This window comes from Petaurus breviceps, unplaced genomic scaffold, assembly GCF_028583685.1.
Source record: "Petaurus breviceps papuanus isolate PSGF00001 unplaced genomic scaffold, PetGlider_PUasm1.0 156, whole genome shotgun sequence".
NCBI lineage: Eukaryota > Metazoa > Chordata > Mammalia > Diprotodontia > Petauridae > Petaurus > Petaurus breviceps.
The window spans coordinates 5,089,291-5,101,732 of NW_027185720.1; positions in this window are offsets into that span (position 1 = coordinate 5,089,291).

The window sequence follows — 12,442 nt, forward strand, 5'->3', positions numbered from 1 at the left end:
CATCTATAATCCCTTCTTGCATGTAATCTGCAACTCTAAAATACAAGCTTTCACAGATTCCAAGGTAAAAGAAATTTCAGTCTAAGTCACAGTAGCTCAGAAATCATGATGGTAAATATGAATACGACCTAAATAAGAACACCAGACAATTTTCTTTGGTTGCTAAAGCTTTTATAACATTATTAAAAACACTCACACAGAAACATATACATAGCATCTAGTAAATATTTAAGTAGACAATTACCCTGTTCAACCAATACAAGCTCATATTCCACTTTTAAAACAACCTTCTTATCAGTCATAGAAAATGACTATGGTATGTGATATGTTTCCTTGGTATTGAAATTATCTTCACATATGTGGAAGTGAAGGACTGTGGGGAATTTGGTTGAAATCTTTGGATGAAAACTCCTGAGAGCTTCATGGTAGCTGGACTGATCTTGAAAACAAATGTAAGCTGGGATATTTGGTTTTTAGTTTCCCAGGATTTAAATCTGGAGGAGATCTTTATCCTACAAATGAAAGAGACAAGGTCTATTGTATTTGTGCTATGACATCCATACCTGACAATATCACAGCATTACTTCCTGCTTCAGTGGTTCCTTACTCCTAAATCTAGAGAGAAAAAAAAACAATATTTATTGGACTTATTTCCACCAGTGACCATGAAAAACTGCTGCCTATACCTCATTTCTTGCAGGAATGATGATCAATGAATATCAGAAGTTTTATGACAAAAGACTAAATGACCTTCTCTATGGAATATTGCCAATTCAGGTTCAACATATGCAATACAAAGCAAAACTTATTATCCTAAACCAAAAACTTCCCTTTCTCCAAACTTGCCTATTTCTATTCAGGACACAAACATCTTCTTTGTCAACCAGGTTTGCAAATTTGTCATCATTCTTGATCTTTTCCTCTATCCAGTATTTTTCAAAAACACGTCCCAAAAGCTTTATTGCAGCTTTCTCATATTGAAAGCTTAAACTTGCACTAAGATTGCACATAGTATAATCAGTTGACAAATCTTACTGATGTTACTTATGTATTTTTGGCATAACTCCCTTCTTTCTGCTTTCATTCCTATACCTCTAGTTCGGTCCAGTGGCACCTAGTATTCTATTCATGCATCTCTCTACTTCTGGTCTCTCTTATCTCCAATCCACTGTCAACTAACCAAAATAATATTTTAAAATCTTGGGCATGATCATACTATTGCCTACTCAAAATTATTCAGTGATTCACCACTATGTTTAGGAAGTATAAAATCCTTAGTCAAGTATTCACAGTCTAGTGGCAGCCTATCTTTTTTTCCACCTACTTCCTGTTGTTCATTTTCATGCAGTCTAAGTAATGAATTACACTAATCCTTTTTCTCATATTATTTGTTATTTTGTATGTGTCAAACCTACTTCTCCTGGGTCTAATACTCCAGAATGAAGCTGAACCACATTAAAATATAATTGAGAAATTTTTAACAAAATAAATAAAAATACAAAACTACATGGATGATGTTAATTTGTGGTTTCTAAATCAGTATACTTCCTTGGATCTATTTCTATCTGAACTTGACATTACAGGAAAAGTTTGTTCCATTTACACAAACTTATTCTCATGCCTGTAAGGAACTCCTTCTTTTATCTGTCTTCCTCCTTCCCTGTATACCTCGTGCAAAGCATGAGACTTTTTTTGTTTTTTATATTTACAACTGAGAGAATAGAAAATCTGGGAAGTGCTCACAATAGTTGCCATTTTACTATATGTTGAGAAATTGCAAAAATCTATAGGTTCACAGGAGATATCCAGTCATTGCACTCATGGAGTTTAAGTGACAACAATGTAACCTTGTTGATCAAAAGAATGCTTGACCCTTCTGCAGGTCTTGTCTGAGTTCTCCACAATGCATCATATAGCACTTTTACGGTTTGAAACGCTATTTGTAGACATTAAGGTATAGAAAAACAGGCAATTTGAAAAGCAGAAATAAGGAACAAGTACATTTTAGGCATGAGACACCTCAACTTGGAGTCAGGAAACCTGAATTCAGCTCTTCCTGATCACTTAATAGTGTTTGACAACTTACAAATAACTTACACACAACTTGGATAAATAACTTACCTTCTCTAGGTCTCAGTTTCCTCTTCTGTGTAATAGGTGCAATAATTGCAACTACCTGAACTGAGAATCATGCTATAACATATATAGATTGATTTGCAAAAGTACTGAAGTGAAATTACAGCACTATATCAATGTTGGCTATCAATATCTCTTTCCATCCTTAGAAGCATCCTGGGAGGAAGGTACATTTTTATTATTTCCATTTTAAAGATTAGGAAACTGAGTTTCAGAAAGATTAAATCACTCATCCAGAGTCAAACAGAGTTAAACAGTCAGTATGTGTCAGAGGAAGAATTTCAAAACAGGTCTTCCTGAGTTACAGTCCAGTTATGTATATCCTATATCATAGCATATCTCAATTTAGTTCTCCATGGAAAATTCTGTTCATTCTTTCTCTCTGTTCCCCCTGCAATAAACTTGAGGAATTTCCTATTTTGCTCCTGGGTGTTGCTAGTACTACAGGAACATAGATTTAGAGCTAGCTCTTGGCAGGCAAAAGACATTGCTTCCCTAGAAAGGAAAATGGTGCCAGACTAGGGACAAATAAATGGGATTAAACTGACAGAGTAAAGTCATTTACTTGAATGCAAGTAACCAAGGGCATTTGCTGGGAATGGGTGGATCTTGGCAACACTTTAGCTCATGGATTGTTGAGCTTCAGAATGGGTCAGGAGCACCACAAGCCAGAGTGCCCATTTTTTAGTTCACTTGTAGAAGTCAAATCCTACATCCCAAGAGAATCAAGCAGATGATCAATTCTGGAAGTTACTTGCATTACATGATCTCACAAATAGATTAAACTGATTCTGAAAATGCCTCTTTTTGGAACATTAGAGCTTTTAACTTTTATTAATGCAACCTGGGGCTCAGTCCATTTGCAAAAGACTCTCTTCATCAATAGAGATTAATTTCTTGATGATCCATGCCTGAATGAGTGTGAGAGTTGGCAAGAGTTTTGTAGAGCAGAATTCCTACCTCTCATTCCCGGCTTTAAGAGAAGACACATGTGGTTCTAGATGCTCATCAGGGAGCTATTTCTGAAGGAAGAGAACAGCTCTGAGAAGAAGACAAGGTCTAGAGAAGTCAGCACTTATTCTCAGCTTAGCAAGGTATGATTTCACAGATTTTTTCCTTGGCTGACATCTGCAACACTTCTCTTACGGTTGAGCTTAGATATGCAGTTCTCAAAAGGTAGAAGTCATTTGCTCTGTATATTATATTATATATTATAAACTGTATATAATTTCCAACTTTTTTTTTATTCTACCAGCTAGGGCAGACAAGTTTATTTTCTATTAACTTTTTGGAAAAGGCATAAGTGGGAAAAGAGTCAAGCCTTTGGATATATGCTTTGGATTTCTCTTTCCCTGTTAAGGGATAGCAATATGGAACTCACTCTGAGACTAAAATGTATTTCCTCTTAAATAAAGATATTGGAGTGGTGCAGATAGATATAGTACTAATCCAATACCCTCTCACTGAGGAGAGCAGAACAATCAACCTTGTAATACAAATTTCCTGCCTCTCTCCTAACAGGAATCAGTCTTCAAGAGGAAAAAAAGTGGAAAATATTCTAGAGAAATCTATGTCTACCTGCAATTCACATTTATTCAGACCTATGTGGTCTAACCCATAGCCTACCTGGGAAACACATATGTATCAGATGGATAGATAGATAGATACATAAATATATATATAGATGCAGATAGAAAGATATAGGATATATTAGTTATCATATATAGATTTAATATGTGATTAGATCTAGAGAGCTTACAAAATGTTTTATTGTATGAAATTTTGAAAAATATTCAAGTACCCATAGTATATCCATCACATAGACAGATAAATTGGGTAGGAATCAGATGAATATGTAACTTGCCCATTGGAAAGGGAAAATGAGAGAATTTGAACTTAAGTCCTTCTGACTTCTGGAAATATCTGCTACCCTTTCCATTTACTATAATGCAGCTTCAAGAGTTGATTATAGTCACATTGGTTGGATTCATATTCAACTCATGTAAGATTCTTAGGAAAATAACCTCGTCTATCTATTGTGCCTTATATTTGAAAATACAGTGTATGATATTTTTGTGTTTATTTTTCCTACCACTTTCAATCTCTGCAATTTCTTGTATAAGTCATCTACACACAATTCTTGACTGACTACAAATTAAGCTTAAATCCTTTCTAGGTGCTGGTATTCTCACCTTCAGATTGAGGAAACTGAGATAGTCTACTAGAATTTCAAGTCCCTGGGAGCAGAGACTCTGTCAATTTGTACTCCAAGTACTTAGGACACTGTGATTAGTAAATTTTCAGTGAATCAAATTGGATTGCCACATGTTAACCTCATGGGATTCCATTTTAGTCACGCAGTCCTAGGAGTAGGATTTGATCATCAGTCTATAGAAAAAAATGAACAACCTCCCTCTCTGTTCCTGTAGCTATTACTTCTGTTCCGAGCTACATCATAATGACTAGTGTTGACATTCATTACTAGTAGGATGATTGAAGTCACCTCAACCATGACAACTTTCCTCTTTCCTCATGTTAGAATTACACATCAATTTGGAAAAGAACTTTCACCTAACCATCTAGGGACAGACAGGGAACTAAAGTTCTTCCCAATTTACTTTACTTAGGAATGTGGTGTGGAATCAATCAAATGTCTACATGTCCTAAGCTGCTCCTAAAAAATAAATAAATATGTGTCGTTAGGGCATGTTTACAGATCTCCAAATTGGTTTTTATCTTGGTAAAAAAAAGTTTGAGAATTCTGAATTCTCTTTAATATTAAAGATAACTGTGATTAGAAATATAGGGTCAAGTATTTAGACTTCAAAGGGATCTTAGACTTCTAGCCATAGGATCATAGATCTGGAAGGAAACTTTGAGGTCATAGAGTGCAATTATACCATTTCACAGATGAGAAAACTGAGACCAAGAAAGGTTAAGTGAGTTGCTCAGGGTCACACAATTATTATTAGAAAGGCTTCAAATTCAAGATTTTTTTTTCTCTATGTCCTGAACTCTACCACATCATTTAGCTGTGTGACCTCATTATTTCATGAGAAAACTGAGAAGAATGAAGGTTAAGTAGCCATGGTTACTCCAACTGGAAGCAATTTCATAAGCATAAGACATGGGATTTAAATTCAGGTCCCTTGATGCCAGAGACAGTTCTTTCCACTGTACTGCAAAGAAGAGAAAAAAGAGATTGTAAAAAATGATGGAAGTCATTGAGATGATAGAAGGTATGTGGGGTAAAACAGTGAAGAAGAAGAAGCAGAATTGGAAAGGGAAGAATTAAGTCATGTAGGATACAGAGGGAAACAGCATCTAGATTAAGACAGTTAATTGATGAATCCTGATGCCAGTTTAGATACAGTGTGGAAAATGGGATAAGATGTTCCTTCTTGGTCCAAAAAGTCCCTGGCATTTTAAGAAAAGAAATATTTATAAATTATCAAATGGTGAAAATGAGGTCATTATGTGAGGCACTGTGGTATAGTATGGCTAGAGAATGAATGAATGGATGAACAAAAAAATATTTATTAAGTAATAATTTGCTAAGTGCTGGGGATAAATACAGAAAAGTAAGATTCTTTGGGCTCAGGGGGTTTCTACTTTAATGACGGAAGTAGTATGTAAAGATTTTTAACTGAAAGTCAGATTGAAAGGTCTCAGTCCTTATGGTACATCACAAAGGAGATACCAAGGCATCCATAATACCATTTCCACAGATTTAAAAACAAAACAACTGTTTCTGATGCTGATCTATGTGACAAAGTCAAGGCCTTTGGTGGCATTTTGAGGAGTTTTGTCATTCTCAAGACTTCTGCGATTACTTGGTGATTTAGAGAAAGGCAGGCCCCTTCTCTGTGATGATTTCACCTCAATAATCTTTCCAGGACCCAGGCTAGAAGCAGGATTGGTGGTCAGGAGTGCACTGCTAATCCAAATGTTCATGGGTTTAGAATCCCAGGCTGCTTCCATCTCGGTATGAGCGGAACTCATGGATAAAGTGGTGGCAATGTTCAAATTCATCTGGAACAAGCTGCTTCTGGCTCTCCTACAAAGAGCTTTGCTGGATTATGGCCGTGTTGGCTGGCTGGAAATGGGGGCAATTCTCTCAGTCCTTCCCAGGACTAGTGGGTTTACTGTCTTTGTCTCCTTTGAACTCTGAGGGGAGGTGATTTTCAACATAGAGGTGATTGTTTCACTTACTTGCCACACACCACTCACGTAGTTACATTTAGTCCATTATTTCTTGAAGGGTCATGAGTAGACAAAACAATGAGAGTAGGCCTCTATATCTAGAAGAATTAGTTTCAAGTTTTCCCATAAAAAGTGTCTGTGTGACCCTGGTTAAGTACCTTAACCTTTTACACCAAGCATCTTTCTGAGATACAACTTTCAGATTAAGGGCTAATCTTCATTGGTATAGGGAATTCCTTCACCTGGGGTTGTAATGAAACCACAGGCCCAGACTAAATGTAAGGTTCCAACAGAAATAAGAGGTTTTCCCTTTTCTTAAAAAAAAGGCAGGTTTTCTAAAAAGAGGGGGATGGGAATGTTGTGAATTACATTTGTAGCCTCCACAGAAGGAATTAATTTTAAGACAGCTAGGTGCTGCAATCACTAAAGGCCTGATTTCTAATACTGTCTCAGAAACTTACTACTATATGACCCTTGACTAGTCACTTAATTTCTGCTGACCTGATTTTTGCTTATCTTTAAAAAAATGAGGGGTAATAAGAGTATCTGGCTCCCTGGATTGTTGTGAGGATTAAATTAGACAGCATTTATAAAGCATATTGCAAAACTCAAATGAAGAGTAGTTATTATTATCATTAAAAATAATAACAAAAGCAAAAAATACTAGAAAAAGACAAATCAAGCAATGCAGTTTTAGTTTCCAGAATGATAAATAACTCAGAGCCAGTCCATTTTGGTGAAGGTTTCACTGAAGCACTCAATGCCAAGATTTTTCCCCCTTCCATGGAATTCATTCGCCAATAGGCAAAGTTTTTCAGCTGAGCCTAGGCCCAAGTTCTGTCTTAATTCCTCACCCTGGCAACCTGGTATAGAAGGCAATGTTCAGGAAGTGATTTTACTGCCAGAAGTAAGTTTTCACTTGTGAACCCTGAGTTTCACAGATTTTATTATATCTCATTGTCTATCACTTTTCACAGCTTCATAGCAAGTTGTATTCTACTTTATTTTTTCCCCAAATGCTTTATTAATTTCTGATTTACATCATTAATTTCCACCAGGTTTTGAGTTACAAATTTTCTCCCCATTTTTCCCCTATCCACCCCCCCCAAAAATAGCAGTCCCACAGGATATCGCCTCCTCCAATCTGCTCTCTCCCATATTTTTCCCAAACCCCTTATGACTTTTCCAGTGGATCCCCAGTGCCTGTATAACTTATTTCCCAATTACATGTAAAATAGTATTAATAAGAGTATATATATATATATATATATATTTGAATATTTGATTTTAAAACATTGAATTCCAGATTCATTCACTTCCTCCCTTGTCACCCACCGGATGTACATGGGTGGCTAAAGCAAAAAATAACATAGTAGACATTTTGTAAAAGACTGACTATATTTCCCTCCCTCCCATCCCACCTCCCACTGGTTCTATTCTCTACTTTAATCCCATCCCTTTTTAAAAGTGTGTGCTTCCAACTTCTCTCCCCACCAGCCTGCCCTCCCTTCCATCATCCCCCCCCTCTCATCCCCTTCCCCCCCTACTCTCCTGGAGGGTGAGATACCCTATTTAGTGTGTATTTCATTCCCTCCTCAAGCCAACTGCAATGGAAATAAGATTGAATCATTCCCCTTTGCCTTTCTATTCTTCCCCTCCATTGTAAGCATTTTCCCTTTCCTCTTCTATATGAGATATTTTACCCCCATTCTGTTCTCCCCATCTCCTCTCATTATATTCCTCTCTCACCTCTCAATTTCATCTTTTAAGTATCATCCCTTCCTGATAAATTGGTCCTGTGCCCTCTATCTATGTATACCTGTAAACATATATAAACACATTCACATATGTATTAATATGTCCATATGCCCTCATACACACACACACATATTCCCTTCAACTACTAAGAAAAGTTTCATAAGTTACAATTATTGTTTTTACACATAGGAATGTTAATAGTTCAACTTTGATAAGTTCCTTATGATTTCTTTTCCCTGTTTACCTTCTAATGCTTCTCTTGCTTCTTGTATCTGAATGTCAAATTTTCTATTCAATTCTGTTTTTTTTTTTTTGTCAGCAAGAATGCTTGAAAGTCCTTTATTCCACTGAATGACCATATTTTCCCCTGAAACATGATTCTCAGTTTTGCTGGGTAGGTGGCTCTTGGTTTTAATCCCAGCTCCTTTGACCTCCGGAATATCATATTCCAAGCCCCTTGATCCCTCAGTGTAGAAGCTGCCAGATCCTAGGTTATCTTGATTGTGTTTCCACAATATTCAAATTGTTTTTTCCTGGCTGCTTGTAATATTCTCTCCTTAATCTGGGAATTACAGAATCTCGCTATAATATTTCTCTTGGGGATCTTTTTCAGGAGGTTATCCGTGGATTCTTTCAACCTCCATTTTGCCCTCTGGTTCTAAAACATCAGGGCAGTTTTCTTTGAGAACTTCCTGGAGGATGATTTCTAGGTTCTTACTTTGATCGTGGCTTTCAGGTCCAATAATTTTTAAATTCTCTTTCCTGGATCTATTTTCCAGGTCAGTGGTTTTTCCCATGATATATTTCACATTGCCTTCTATTCTTTCATTTGTTTGGATCTGTTTAACAGCATCTTGATTTCTCATATAGTCATTAGCTTCCATTTGCTCCAATCTAATTCTGAAGCAATGATTCTCCTCATTGAGCTTTTGAGATTCTTTTTCCATCTGGCAAATTTGACTTTTTAAGGCATTCTTATCCTTATTGACTTTCTGAGCCTCTTTTGCCATTTGAGTTAGTCTGTTTGTTAAGGTGTGATTTTCCTCAGTCAGGCTGTTGGCCCTCATTTCATAATTTTCTTGCATTGTTCTCATTTATCTTCCCAATTTTTCCTCCATTTCTGTTATCTGCTTCTTAAGGTCCTCTATGGCCTGCAACCATATGGTATTTTCCTTTGAAGTATTTGCTGCAGGAGTTCTGACTTCAGTGTCTTCCTCTTGTTCCATACTTTTTTTCCTTTTTGTCCCCAAAATAGGAGTCTAATGTTGGAATCTTCTGTCTGCTTTGTTTCCTTTGCCTGGTCATGTCAGCCCTCAGTCACTTGAACCCTGGGCTTTTTTGCCACAGTAAGACTCTGCCACCAGACAGGGGAGCTTTTGGGTACCCTCTCTGAGGTCTCCACAGGCTCTGGCAAGCTGGACAGACACCCCAGGACCTCCACCCAAGACAGCAATCCAGATCCAAGAAGGTTAAAGCAAGAGCGATTACCCCTCAGACTGTTGCTTGGTCCACCTACACTCTGCAGGCCAGGAGCTGAAGCTACCATGCAGTGCTGGATGGCTGGGTGTCTCAGTGGCTTCTCGACCAGGGGGCCAAAAGCCACACACTCCCACTTACTGCGTGCCAAAGTCCAGACTGCACTGACCTCTCACTTTGTCCTTCACATCTATGTGTTGATAAATCTGGAAAGGGCCACAGCTGCTGCTGATCTGTAGTCCTTTGGGCTGGCAGCTGGTCAGGCCCACCCTGGGGCTAAAGCCTCTGCATGGGGCTTGGCTCAGCTCCCAGAGCACTGGGCTGGCTGATTCCTGCCTGCCTGCTGGGCTGTCTTCTGTGGGAGGTTAGCTTCTCTGTGTAATTTTGTGGGTTCTGCAGCTCCAAAGTTTGTTGAGAGTTCCCTTTTTACATGGATTGGGGAAGGTGGGAGCCAAAGCAGCGGGGAGGTCCTGCTTCTACTCTGCCATCTTGACTCCACCCCCTTATATTCTACTTTAAATCTGAACTTAAGTCACTAGGCTGTTTAACGAATATTGCTGGGGGAAGTGGCCTTTTCCATGATTTTTTTTTCCTGTATGAGAAAGATTTGCATTTATAACTATTTTTAAACTACAAAAATATAAGCACTAATCTTTCAGTTAAAGTCAATAGTAGCAGTAGAAGGTTAATAAACTGCTAAAAGACTATATTTGTAAGAAAACTTCCTGCTGATAGAAGTAATCTTAGGGTACAGAGTTGTTAGCATTCTCTGCAAACAGCCAATAGACTGTTAGGTCTGACATGTTATTTATTTGATAAAGTGTTTTATTCTTCAGCCATATATTTTTATTTCATGTTTTTTTTTTCCTCAGGACTCTAAGTGTAGGGGCAAGAGGTAAAATTTCCAGGATATACTTGCATTATGACAATGAGTATTTCAATACAATTTTAACCTAGCATCACTAACTTAAATTTCCCCAAATTTGCACTGGACATTTGTAATCCTTGACCCTTCTCTGTAACTAATCTATTAACCAGACTTTGTAATAAAGACAAATTGACATTCTCATCACTCTACAGTCATATCGTAGTGTTCCCAACCTCCATATTCATGTTAAATGTTTATTGAAATGAACTGAATTAGAACTTGAGAGACCTTCCTTAGAAATTGTCTAGTCCAGCCTCTTAATTCTATGAATAAAGAAACTGAGGTCCAAAGATGTTGAATGATTTGTCCAAGGTTAGATATCAATGACTTCTAAGTTCCCTTCTACCTCTAAATTTATGATCCTATAACCTATTCCGAATAAAGTCATGCTTTCTCTATGGAATCACTGCTTCTATTTCTAGGTATTCACTAATGCTCTTTTTTAAATTGTGTGTATAAATGTAGATATGTGTCTGTGTGTGTGTATATATATATATATATATAGAGAGAGAGAGAGAGAGAGTCATCTTCACTAATATATAGTTTTTGATTAACTTATGAAGTCTGAAATTATTAAGTCAGGCCAGGAAGTCAAATCTGCTTTGTGGCAGGATATGATATAGGTATAGACAAGTTTTATATACAACCCAACTGTAAATTTAAGGCTAACCTTTTCCTAAACATGCTTCTCTACTCTGGTTCCTAAATTTCCTCACAAGAATATATCTTCTTAATATAAAGTGTTAAATAAATCTTTTTTTATTTGAAAATGTGTATAAATCCATGTCCATATTTGAGCCATGAGTTTCATTCCATTGAGTCAGTGACAGATGACATGAAATAGTCCTTCAAGTAGTAAGACCTTTAGTTCTTACATGTTACTTAAATGCCTGACATTTGCATATGACAATCTGAAGCCAATGTTTTTGTATTGTTTCAATTCTTTTGCTATTTCTCCTGTGAATTCTGAGATTTATCAGTGATTATCCTTTCTACCTCATTCTTTAGTCTCTCTATAATAGCTAGAGGACTATCATAGTGGATACACAGATTCAAATTTTCTCTCACCCTCATCTTTGTTTTTTATTATCATAAAGTCCCTTTACTTAGATTTGCCAGCCAACAGGAAAAATTATTCTTACCACTCTATCATTAGCAAGAAGTCTGGCATTCCCCTATTTAAAGTCATGATTCAAAAACCGAAATTCCAATATCAGCTTTCACTTTCTTAAATTGAAGTTCACTTTCCAAATAATTTTGTTTCTCTTCTATATCTCTTGCCTTTAACTGTGTGTGTGTGTGGTTTTTTTTTTGAAGATTCAGGACTTTGTACTTTTGGGTTATATTTTTTAGCTTCCTTCTGACATTTGTGAGAACATGAATTAACAGAAATGGGTAGTAGTCAGTCTTTTTGACAAGCCATGGAAGTTTTCTGTTATGCCTTGAATGAATATTCCCCAGGGGAAGATAACATACCTTTTTCATTGCTGCTATCAGGTAGACATAGATCAAGTTCTATGAGCGTGGAGGCAGTCACAAACAAATGCTACTCTTCACTTTTCCCTTTGAACCTTATTGGAGTCTCTCATTTCTTCAGGAACATCCCTAATTGTTATAAAAAATTCAAATGAACAGTTCCCTTCCCATTCTGTGTGAAATCCTTCAACTCTCCATCCTTACAATAAGGGTCAAATTTCTCTTCCACCACATAATATCCTCCCCATTCACCCTCCATTGAACTCCCTTTTTTATTTAAAATTTTCATTACTCCTCATAATTTGGATTATAAAAATCATTCTTCTCATTTTTATCTTCCTTCCTTCTCCCTTCTTTCTTTCCTTCTTCCTTCCTTCCTCCCTCCTTCCTTCCTTCCCTCCTTCCTTCCTTCCTTCCTTTCTTTCTTTCTTTCTTCCTTTCTTCCTTTCTTCCTTTCTTTCTTTC